This window comes from Miscanthus floridulus, chromosome 11, assembly GCF_019320115.1.
Source record: "Miscanthus floridulus cultivar M001 chromosome 11, ASM1932011v1, whole genome shotgun sequence".
NCBI lineage: Eukaryota > Viridiplantae > Streptophyta > Magnoliopsida > Poales > Poaceae > Miscanthus > Miscanthus floridulus.
Genome location: NC_089590.1, coordinates 22,861,669 through 22,872,080, shown reverse-complemented (window position 1 = coordinate 22,872,080; position 10,412 = coordinate 22,861,669). Strand labels below are relative to the sequence as shown.

Below are 10,412 nucleotides of genomic sequence, written 5' to 3'. Positions count from 1 at the left end.
CTGCGTGTGTCCTCGGCACGGAGGCAAAAATTCTATGTCGACACATGTTTCTGGCACGCCCGGTGGGACACCACAATCATCATGGTGGCTCACAACACCAACAACATCCTTATGCTACACTATAAAGACCTACCTAATGAGGATAAGGATACCATTGGTAAGGCTACAGAAGAATTTTAGAAGAAGTGTTTGTTGTCCTACACCAAAACACGTGACAGCACAATTATTCAAAAATTTCCACTACCAAGAGTTCTACTACACGGGCAGACAGATACAGTTGAAGCTGAAGACAGGCATTTCTTTACAAAAGCCATAGACAAATTTGTTCGTGATGCCATATCAAGCTGCAATGAAGCTTTCATTGACGCATTTCATAACGCCATGAAAGAGGCAATTCATGGGATTCCAGTTGGTCAGGTTGGATCGACTTGTTACAACATTCAAGATCCATTGACTCAAGGGACTAATCAAGTCAGTACCAGCCATCAAGAAGCAGTATCAGCTGGTAATGGTGATGTCCAGATACTTCAAGGTTCATCTAAACAAACTCTAGGCACTGCTATGAATCAGGTATAGTACAATCCTAGACCGTCAGTATAGCATGTACAACAACCAATGAGGCAAAGTCAGAACTAGATGATCAATTTTGGCACATTAGGCCACATACTATCGTTGGCTCAAAAAATAGCACCATCAATTCAAAAGATCCATAGAGATATAGATCCTTATGTCTATAATCAGGGACTTCAAGCAGCAAGCCAGCAAAGAACCCAATAGATTGAGGTTCCACAAGGCTATCACTATGGCACAGATTATAACACCCTCCACATGATGCCAAATCCAGGATATCAAGGCACGCGAGATTTCAATCCATAGATGGGTCAGCAAATACTGAGAAAAATCCAAATCCGCAAGCTAATGAGTTGCTGCTGAAGGTGACTAAGATGATGAAGAATCAGTTTGGTTTGAAGCCAAAGGGGCTGACCTTTTTATACAAATGTCCATATCTAGAATGGTATGATTTGGTCGCTCTTCCTACAAATTACAGGCTCCCAGAGTTTGCCAAGTTCACTGGTCAAGATAGTATAAGCACAATAGAACATGTCAGTCAGTATCTTACATAATTAGGTGAAGCATCAGTTGAGGATGCCCATTGGGTTCGTTTTTTCTCCTTATCCCTATCAGGGCCAACCTTCACTTGGTTCTCATCACTACCAATCAACTCCATTGCCAATTGGGCTGACCTGGAGAAGAAGTTTCATACATAATTTTACACTGGGACTAGAGAAAAGAAGATCACCGTTCTGACAACCATGATACAGAGTACTAATGAATCGGACACTGAGTTTTTTAGAGGTTTTGAGAGACTAGGAATTTGTGCTTCTCATTGAGTTTGGCTAATGATCAGCTAGCTGCTTTAGCTATCCAAGGAATGCTATCAATGTGGAAGGAGAAGCTGCTAGGACAAGAATTTGACAACTTGGGTCAATTGGCTTAATGAGTAGCAGCGCTCAACAGCCAATTCCAGAGTATGCACAGAGACACCCGATTCTAGAAGAGTACCACCGTAGCCGAAGCTTATGATCCATACTCAGTAGATGACGACTATGAAGATGAAGAAGAGGAGGTTACTGTAGCTAATTGGAATTTGGGCAAGAAGATATTAATGGTGCCAAATCCTTGGGGAAGAAGAGTCGAGGAGAGCTATGACTTTGATGTCATGAAATCGGACATGCTCTTTGACTTTTTACTTGAGAAGGGCCAGACCAAATTGCTAGACAATCATGTTATGTTGCCCCTCAACAGTTGAAGAATAAGAAGTTCTGGAAGTTCCATAATGCTACTTCTCATTCCACTAATGAGTGTAGAATTTTTTGGCAACATATACAGAGGGCTATTCAGCAAGGGAGGCTCAAGTTCGATACGCCTCGGAAGATGAAAGTTGATGATAATCCTTTCCCAGGAGATCAAAATATGGTTGATGTTGGGATATTCAAAGGAAAAACTAAGGTCCTAACATCAACCAAATCAAGAAAAGATGGAATAGTCGATCCCAAGATGCAAATATCAGCTGATGAATACAGAGAGGTTAAAAAAACGTCATGATCAGTAGAAGAGCCGATATGAGTAGGGGGAACATCAAAGGATGGAGCAACGAGGCCACGAGTCACATCTCGAATCCTATTGAATAAGTGGTGGCAGCAGAAGGAAAAAGATCATCATCAATGGTTAGAGGATCAAGAATATCAGCGTCAACCAAAAGAAGAAAGGTATGAAAGGAAGCAAGCTGAATCACACTAGAATTGTCCTTTCTTTAGATACTGCTAGAACAAAGGTTTGAAATTGCCTACTAGACATGACTGTCCAGAATGCAATAATCAATATTGGGAGTTTAGGCAATCTCAAATCAACTGCCGGTCTATCCATGCCCAGAATGCATATCATCATAATAACATGGATCGACGCTTAAAAAATAAAAGTATTCATGATCGGCTAGGAAAGAGAGTTGTTGACCAAGACTAGGTTGATCATGAAGAAGGAAACAACCAGAGGGAACATGTTTGGCAGGAAGGCCAATTGTGCCCTAGAGGTTTAAAAAGAAGCCAGAAGAGAAGAGTGCAACGCCTAAGGAATAAGGAGATGGAACAGGCTCAACCATCCGGTAAAACTCAAGTGTGGCATACCAAGCAAATAGCTAATAAGAAACAACCAACGGCTAATATCCAAATGACTTTTCTGTTGCCATTAGAATTCAGAGCTCCAGCAGATCAGGAAGTTTACTCAGACTTCGATGAATCAGAGTATGAAGAGATGGTTGCCAAGTTGATGGTTACACACCAAGTGATATTTGATAAGCCAGTCAAACATCGGCACTTGAAGGATTTATACATGAAAGGTTTTGTTGATGGGAAACCGATGAACAAAATGTTAGTGGACAAAGGTGCTTCTGTCAATCTTATGCCTTACACTACTTTTCATGAGCTTGGCAAGGGACCAGGAGATTTGCTTGAGACCGACATGATTCTTAGAGACTTTGGAGGGAATACATCTAAGACCTAGGGGGTAATAAATGTTGAGTTAACAATCGGGAGTAAAACTCTGCTCACAACGTTCTTTGTCATTGATGGAAAAGGCTCATACAATTTACACCTTGGTCATGACTGGATTCATGCAGACTATTACATGCCATCAACCATGCATCAATGTTTGATTCAATGGCATGGGGATGATGTTGAGGTGGTTCGCGCTGATGAGTCTATGAGCATTGCAACAGCCGATCCAGTGTTTTGGGAATTAGGAGATTTCGAATGTCTTCCTGGCAAAACATGGGAAGGAGGCTTCATCAGGATTAATAATGGACAATAGCTGGTTCAAGCAATCGGCTCTGAAAGTTTGTTTTAATTAGTAATCATGGCGTCACGTTGGCCATTGAGCTAAGGGAAAATAAACATTGAGTCTTGGAAATGGGTTAGGTCGACGTATGTGAATGCTGAATTAAATTGTAAGTGCGATTCAGAGTTAATGGATTTCTTAAGAGAAGTTCTATTTCGCTTAATAGGATGCTTGACTCGGATTGATCGATCATTTGATCTTTGGAATGAAAAATGCATGAAGAGATGTTATTCTAACATCTGAATTTGATAGCCGATTCGTTCTTGGCTCCAATAGCTGGTACTAGGAGGGTATCGCCTCTAGTTCAAAGAGTAAAAATCTTCAGAGATAGTAAAAGCCGATACGATGTGTATCGCCTATAGAGCAAAAACCCAAAAGAGCAAGAAACATTCACAATCATATACGAAGGCATTGCATTGAAGCATATCCATAAAAGAACGGGGGTCTTTGTTCAATGGATTACCCTAAGAACAAACTAATCAAAGACCTTGTTCACTACATCTTGAGTGGATGTGATGTCTACTATGGCCTCCATGGCTGTGGTGAATTCTTTGAGCAGGTCTTCATGCTCCTCAGGGCCATCACCCATTGGGAAACCGGTCTCCATGGCATAGAGCTCGTACCTAGTTTGGACTTGCGCCATGGCTAGCGCCACCACCGCACCATGACGAACACCATGGAGGGTGATCTCCCAAATGCGGGCTGGGATGTCTGTGAGACAAGTGTCAATATGGGAACCCCGCGCATTGACGACGTCTGCAGCTGCATTTGCTGCTAGTTGGAGGGACTCTAACTACACTGTCAGGGCTAACAATCACAGGAACAAAGGACTATCAAGACAGACATAATGGAAATTGGAATGAGGCATTCCTAGAATTTACCTTACCTACAACCGTGGTGTTAAACTTAGCTAGCCGCGCTCGGACGGCACCGGCCTCCTCCTCAACCGCATGAAGGGTGGCCTGAGAAACCCCAAGGTGAATTTCCAGTTGGCTGTTCTCCCAAGTCACCTTAGAATAGCGATTCTGAGCCATCCTCCACTCATGAAGGTAGCACCGGCGTCATCTCCATTGTAGGAGTCAGAAGAATCCAACGACGAGGCCGGAAAAGAAGATGTGGCATTGGAAGGCCCGCCGGCCCTGGGAAGAGGACAAAGACTGTCATTCACAACAAACCTATAGGCGAGTTAGAACTGTTCATCATCACAAACAAGAAATGTCAATCTCACCTCATGCATCGGAGATGCTAGTTCATCGGCATATTCCCCTCCATGATTTCGTCCACCGCATGCTTGCCTCGGTTGTCTTCGTCGGCCATGAGGGATGATTGGATCTACAAAAGTGAAAAGGAAAAACCGCTATAGGACTTTGGCAGGCAGAGAAGATCGAGGGAACAGTTGTGAGTGTGGACGCCTTAGGACATGTAAAAGGCAATGGCAATTAATGGAAGGCAAAGCGCCACTTCACTAATGATAATGGGAACATGGTGTCGAGCAACCGAAAGGTAGAAAATCAAAGGGTTCTCTTAGTGAAAGCTGTGTTTTTAGACATGATTGAACTAGAGGCCTGGATCGGCTGTATTAAATCGGCTCTTCAGCCGAAGGAGGAGGCATGAGTGAACATCGAAGAATATGATTGGTTCTACATGAGGTATGCAATGACATATAGATTTCAAGTCTAGAACATCATGGGTCGCTCTCGGTATTTATAGTCAAATGGCGTCAGCTCCCGTGAGCTATTGACTTCTTCGGCTGATCTAGAGATGCTCTCGAAGACATACTTATGATGACCAAAAGATGAAATAGCCAGTATGGTCGCCTAATCAGGAGAAACCTTATCGACTCAGGTGTTGCGCGCTTAGTACGTTTTGGAGACAATGGGAGGAGAAGAAGAATTCGGCAGAGCAATTGAATGGGGAATATTTGAAGGAATATTACCCTAACGTTTGGATTAGTATTTGATAACCAATTTGCTCGGTTGACAGCTTTGACAGCCAATACCAGAAAGGTATCGTTTCTAATGCGAAGAAAACCCTAGAAGGGTAAAAGCCGGTACAGAGTGTATTGCCCACAGGAACAAAGCAAACACGAACAAAGTGATACATATATTATACAAGAGAAAAAGGAAAATCAATTGAGGTGGGGAGATTGTTTGCTAATATCAACTATTACAAACTATGGGCTGGAAAACAATTTGGCTATTATACCATCGGCTTGAGAAATAAGAGCTACAAAATCAGCAGCACTGGAAAAATCCTCAATCAAGCCTTCATAATCCCTAGAGTGCGACGTGGCTAGAAAACCATGGGGAAGGAATGGAAGCTCATGGCTAGAGTGGACTTATGTAGAGACCAACACCATAGCGGCACCATGGTGAACGCTGGCCAAAGCAACCTCCCTGACTGTGGTTCAAGATGTCATGCAGACGAACCACCGGAATGATGCCTCTGGCATTGATGAATCCCATTGCGTATTCCGTAGCCATTCAGAGACTCTCTAGTTGAGCAGACAGATCTAAAGGATTCAAAGGGAAGACAATCAGAGTCTCAAAAAATGAAATTGAAAAGAAGTGAGCTATGATAGGTATCTCACCTACGATTCTGGCTTCAGCCTTAGCCAACCTATCCTCCACCAAATTGGTCATGGGAGGTGATTGACATCAAACCATGGCCAGGGCCGATTCTACGAGGGAAAGACATTTAGCGAGACTCTGGCCATGTCGATCAATGGAGGCAAGCAGATCATCGTTATCAATTTGCCTCCTTTGGTGACAAGGGAGCTGACAGCGAGTTATCAATGAAGAAGGCCCTAAAGGCTAAACTAAGTCAGCCCTATTCCCTGAGGTAGTGGGGACATCACAAGATATACCCTCCTGATGATGAAGGCACTAACGCGATGATGCAGATCCGATGAAGACCTTCTCGGGAAACCTCTTGCTGTTCTCCATGATCTTTGACCTATAGAAAAGCAGGAACTATGCTAAGATTACAAAAGGTTTGAGGCGAAGCAAGTTATGGTTAGATCCACTACCGAGGCCCGTTTATATAGCCCAGGAAGGCAAGAAGATAGGCTTCACTAGGGGTGTGAGTTTGGAATCGGAAATAGAAACGGAATGGCACTCTAGAAGTTTAGGGGACAGATAACGAAGAGATAACAGACTCGAATTTATTACTTCCCTAAATTACAAAATATCGTGGGGTGGATGCATTGTCCAGGGATTAACTGACCAGAATTTCTTTGGATTGAAGGGAGTCTGAATTTCCACAAGGCCGAAACTCATTGTGAACCAAGTCGCATTGGCCCATCAATAAAGTTATATTCGAGAGAAAGAAAGGTCGCCTGCCTAACATATGCTCAACAGATTTCTTGATAAATTAAGGAACTATGGGAAAGAAGCCTGAGGCTTTCTCGGTGGGCGTTTGGAGGAATAACAAGGGGAAGGTGATTACACATTCTAGCCCTCACAAACACTAGGATAGCTTTGCGAGCATGGAGAGAAGACTCAGGTGATATCACAAGAATTCTTCTAACCGCAGTGACTGGTCTTCTTGCTCAACAAGGTGCTGGAATGAGTAACGCAATCACCCTATGCCCAAGAATTCTTCTAGCCACTCAAAGGTCTTCATAACAAAAAGGCAGACCATGGGGGGTCTGGCAGAACCAGAGGCACTCGAAAGAATAGATGGGAACAAAGCATGGCTGAATTATTGAGTTGCTCTTGCCAGAGTCAGATGGGCATTTTATAGCCAGCCTAGGAAGATGAATCCGAGTGCCCGTGAAACAGTGATGCTCTTGTGAGAAGTTTTGAGGCATAGGCTCATGAATGAACGCAAGCGGCAACAAATAGTGGGCCCTAGATCAAAGTTCTATACCTATGACTATGGACCAATCAGGAATGCAGACATGATAATTTTGGAATAAAATTAATTTTATCCCAAAATTGGGGGCATGTATTTACACTAGAATTTGGAAGAAGGATCTTAGAAGCTCGAGTGTTCCCAAGATCATGTCAACAAGGGATCAATTGTGTACAAATCGAAACCAGCTGATTCAGACAGCAGCGCTAGAATTGACATTCTTCAGATAGCACCAGCAGGTAACGATAGAGGCTATGATCGGCGCTGGGACAAGACATGCTGGACTCTACAAAAATGGAAAGATTAGAGTCCAAGTTATCTTAAATTAGGAATGTTTTCATTATGCCAAAGATTGTATTAGGTCGTACTCGAGCAAGGTTCATTTTTAGGCTCCGAGTATAAATACCAAACCCTGGCTATTGTAAAGGGATGAATCAATCAAATACAAAGTCAATTACTTTTTTTGGCTCTGGCCACCCCTTAGGAGTAGAAGTAGAGTAGATCTCGGTGAGTTATTCAGCAAGTATGGCTGCATCGATCCAGTCGACCTCCACTGCTTGTTTATAAGTACCGTCATGGTTTATACCTCTGTTCGTATGGCTGCATCGATCCGGTCGACCCCCATTATGACTCTGGTATAGGCTAGTTATTGATTCTTGTCTAATTCAAGTATGACCTATGTGATTCTACCTCACACCCCACTGCTTGAATTAGATCAAGGTCAAGTTATCGGCTCTACCTTAGTATGACAGTCTTTGGTAGATTCATTAAGTTATCGATATTGCTTATTGCTTTCATTGTTTATCTAATTATAGCAATATCACTCTGCCCGATTGAGATTGATCTGGATCGGCCTTATATCTTGTTTAACTCATCGTTTGCTAATCTAAAACTGATCTAATCTACATCTTAAGCGATGAGTTGTGTTTTTTATCGGTTGTTTTGCGTCAATCTTAATCGTGCATAGCATGCGGTTAAGGCATGTCTGATCTTTAGTAGATCCATTAGTTAATGAAAACCATTCCGTGGCCCGTCATCACGGCCTATGGGATTCTACCTCTCACCCCACTGTTGGCACCGTGGAGTGGGGATCATTAGTTAGTAGACCTTAACTGTGTGCTATGCTTGAATCAGTTGTTTAGCCAATATCGAATGCTTTCATGAACAGTTCACATTACGAGATCATTGAAGTAGAGATAAGTTGAAAGATGCGTTAGCCCCATGATCTTGTTACGGTATTATGGCCTGCATGATTCTGCCTCATGCCCCACTAATATTAGTAATGAGTTAGGGTCATCAAGTCTATTGTTGTTTCTATGGCCTGCATGATTCTGCATCATGCCCCACTGGTCATGGCGATAGATGAGATCTAACATGTTCATTAGATTTACCTTTATTAAATGGATAAGAGGTGTTGAGTTATTTCTTTAAATAAAAGGAGTTCAGTTACTTGTAATCATTGGCTCAGTATAAACCAATCATCATTGATATCTTATTGCCATAGATTAATATTTGCTTAAATAACATTTATCCTGAATGATAACCGATCCTTCTTATACAACCCCATGAGCTTTAATCGACTCATTCTTGTGAACATGCTGGAATCGGCTATTTAGTCGATTTCCTCTCATATCAGCTCTCAGAGCCGCACACTCAGGACTGTCTGGCAACACCGGCACGTTCCACCCTTAATTACTGATAAGCTTTCTCTCCTTGTCAATTGTAGGGTCAAATTGACTGGCACATCTTTGGAGGATTGCGTAGGATCAACCACCCTTGCGCTGAAGCTAGGCGGATCTGCTCCATCGAGCGGACCCTTCTGGCTTGCTGTGTGTGTCCTTAGCACGGAGGCAAAAATTCTGTGTCAACAATGGGCATATAATAGGTGACTACTTAAAACAAGTGACAAGTTAATAGATACCAACAAGCATTTCTGACGTCGTTACCGGGGAAGGTAGCTAGGCAAAGGAAGTATTGATAAACTTATACTTATTGATGTGATCGAGATAACCATTGACCTCTGCTCAGATAGGCTTACCCTTGTTTTTGTCTACTTGTGTATCTTATATAGGGTAACATATGACTGGTTTTGACCTTCCGACAAACTACGTTGAAGATCCAGAAGCATTAATCAAGAGAACTAGAGCTAAACTCAAGAAAGTCTTAGCTTTAGATTTGGAAGACAACCAGTAGACAAGGCAAAGCTTAACACCAGAATTTGAAGCCATGGCTAACAAGACTCTCCATGAATTCTCTGCTCCAACTATGGCCAACATTTGTACTAGATCGATGGTCAATGTCGGAGATAATGGATTCAAGCTCAAGCCAGCCCTCATCAACATGGTGCAAGCTAGCTAGTTTTGTGGAAAGGCACACGAAGATGCGAGTGCACATCTCCAACACTTCCTGGAGATTTGTAGTACTTTCACCATCAAGAGATGCCATTTTACTTCGCCTCTTCCATTCTCACTTTGGGGAAGGTGAAGCAATGGTTCTACGCTAACAAAGATAGAAATACTAAATAGGATAACTACTCCACTACCTTCTTAGCTAAGTTCTTTCCCACAGGCAAGACCAATACTCTATGTGGAAGAATTTCAAGTTTTCATCAACAACACGATGAATCTGTCCTCGAGGCATGGGAACGCTTTCAAGACTACATACCAAAATGTCCTCATCATGGGACAAAGAATTAGCTACTGATGCAGAACTTCTACCATGGGTTGACTACTAGTACCCATGAGACAATGGATGCTACTACTGGAGGTGCATTCCTATCACTCACACTCCAAGATGCAACAACTCTCGTGGAGAAGATGGCCTCCAACCAAGGCTAGAATGAAGAACGTGTTTAGACCCACAAGAGAGGTAGAGGTATACATCAACTCAAGGAGGTACAAATGTTGTCTATTGTTGGTGCTTCTTAGCATAAGTAGGAAAGTCCGCAAGCACACGAAAGTACCATTGTAGCACTTCATCTGAAAGTATTCAGGGTATCATATTTTCCCAAAGGAACGGAGGTGTAAGTAGTCTCTTAGCTAGTTTACCCAAGATAACAAGATGAAGGGTAACTTGGGTAGTGAGGTTCTTCTAAAGGTAGAAACCTTAAGTAAAGATAACTTTGCTACTATAGACTCACTTTGGGCATTGGATCACACCTATAG

The 10,412-nt window shown here is 42.6% G+C and overlaps 1 non-coding gene across 1 annotated transcript; it reads right to left on the bottom strand.

Annotated features, from left to right (window-relative positions):
- Positions 1–9,827: 9,827 nt before the first annotated feature.
- On the bottom strand, positions 9,828–9,934 carry LOC136495003 (small nucleolar RNA R71). The gene has a single exon (XR_010768796.1). It is a non-coding gene; the product is annotated as a small nucleolar RNA R71 (small nucleolar RNA).
- Between the last annotated feature and the right edge of the window lie 478 nt (positions 9,935–10,412).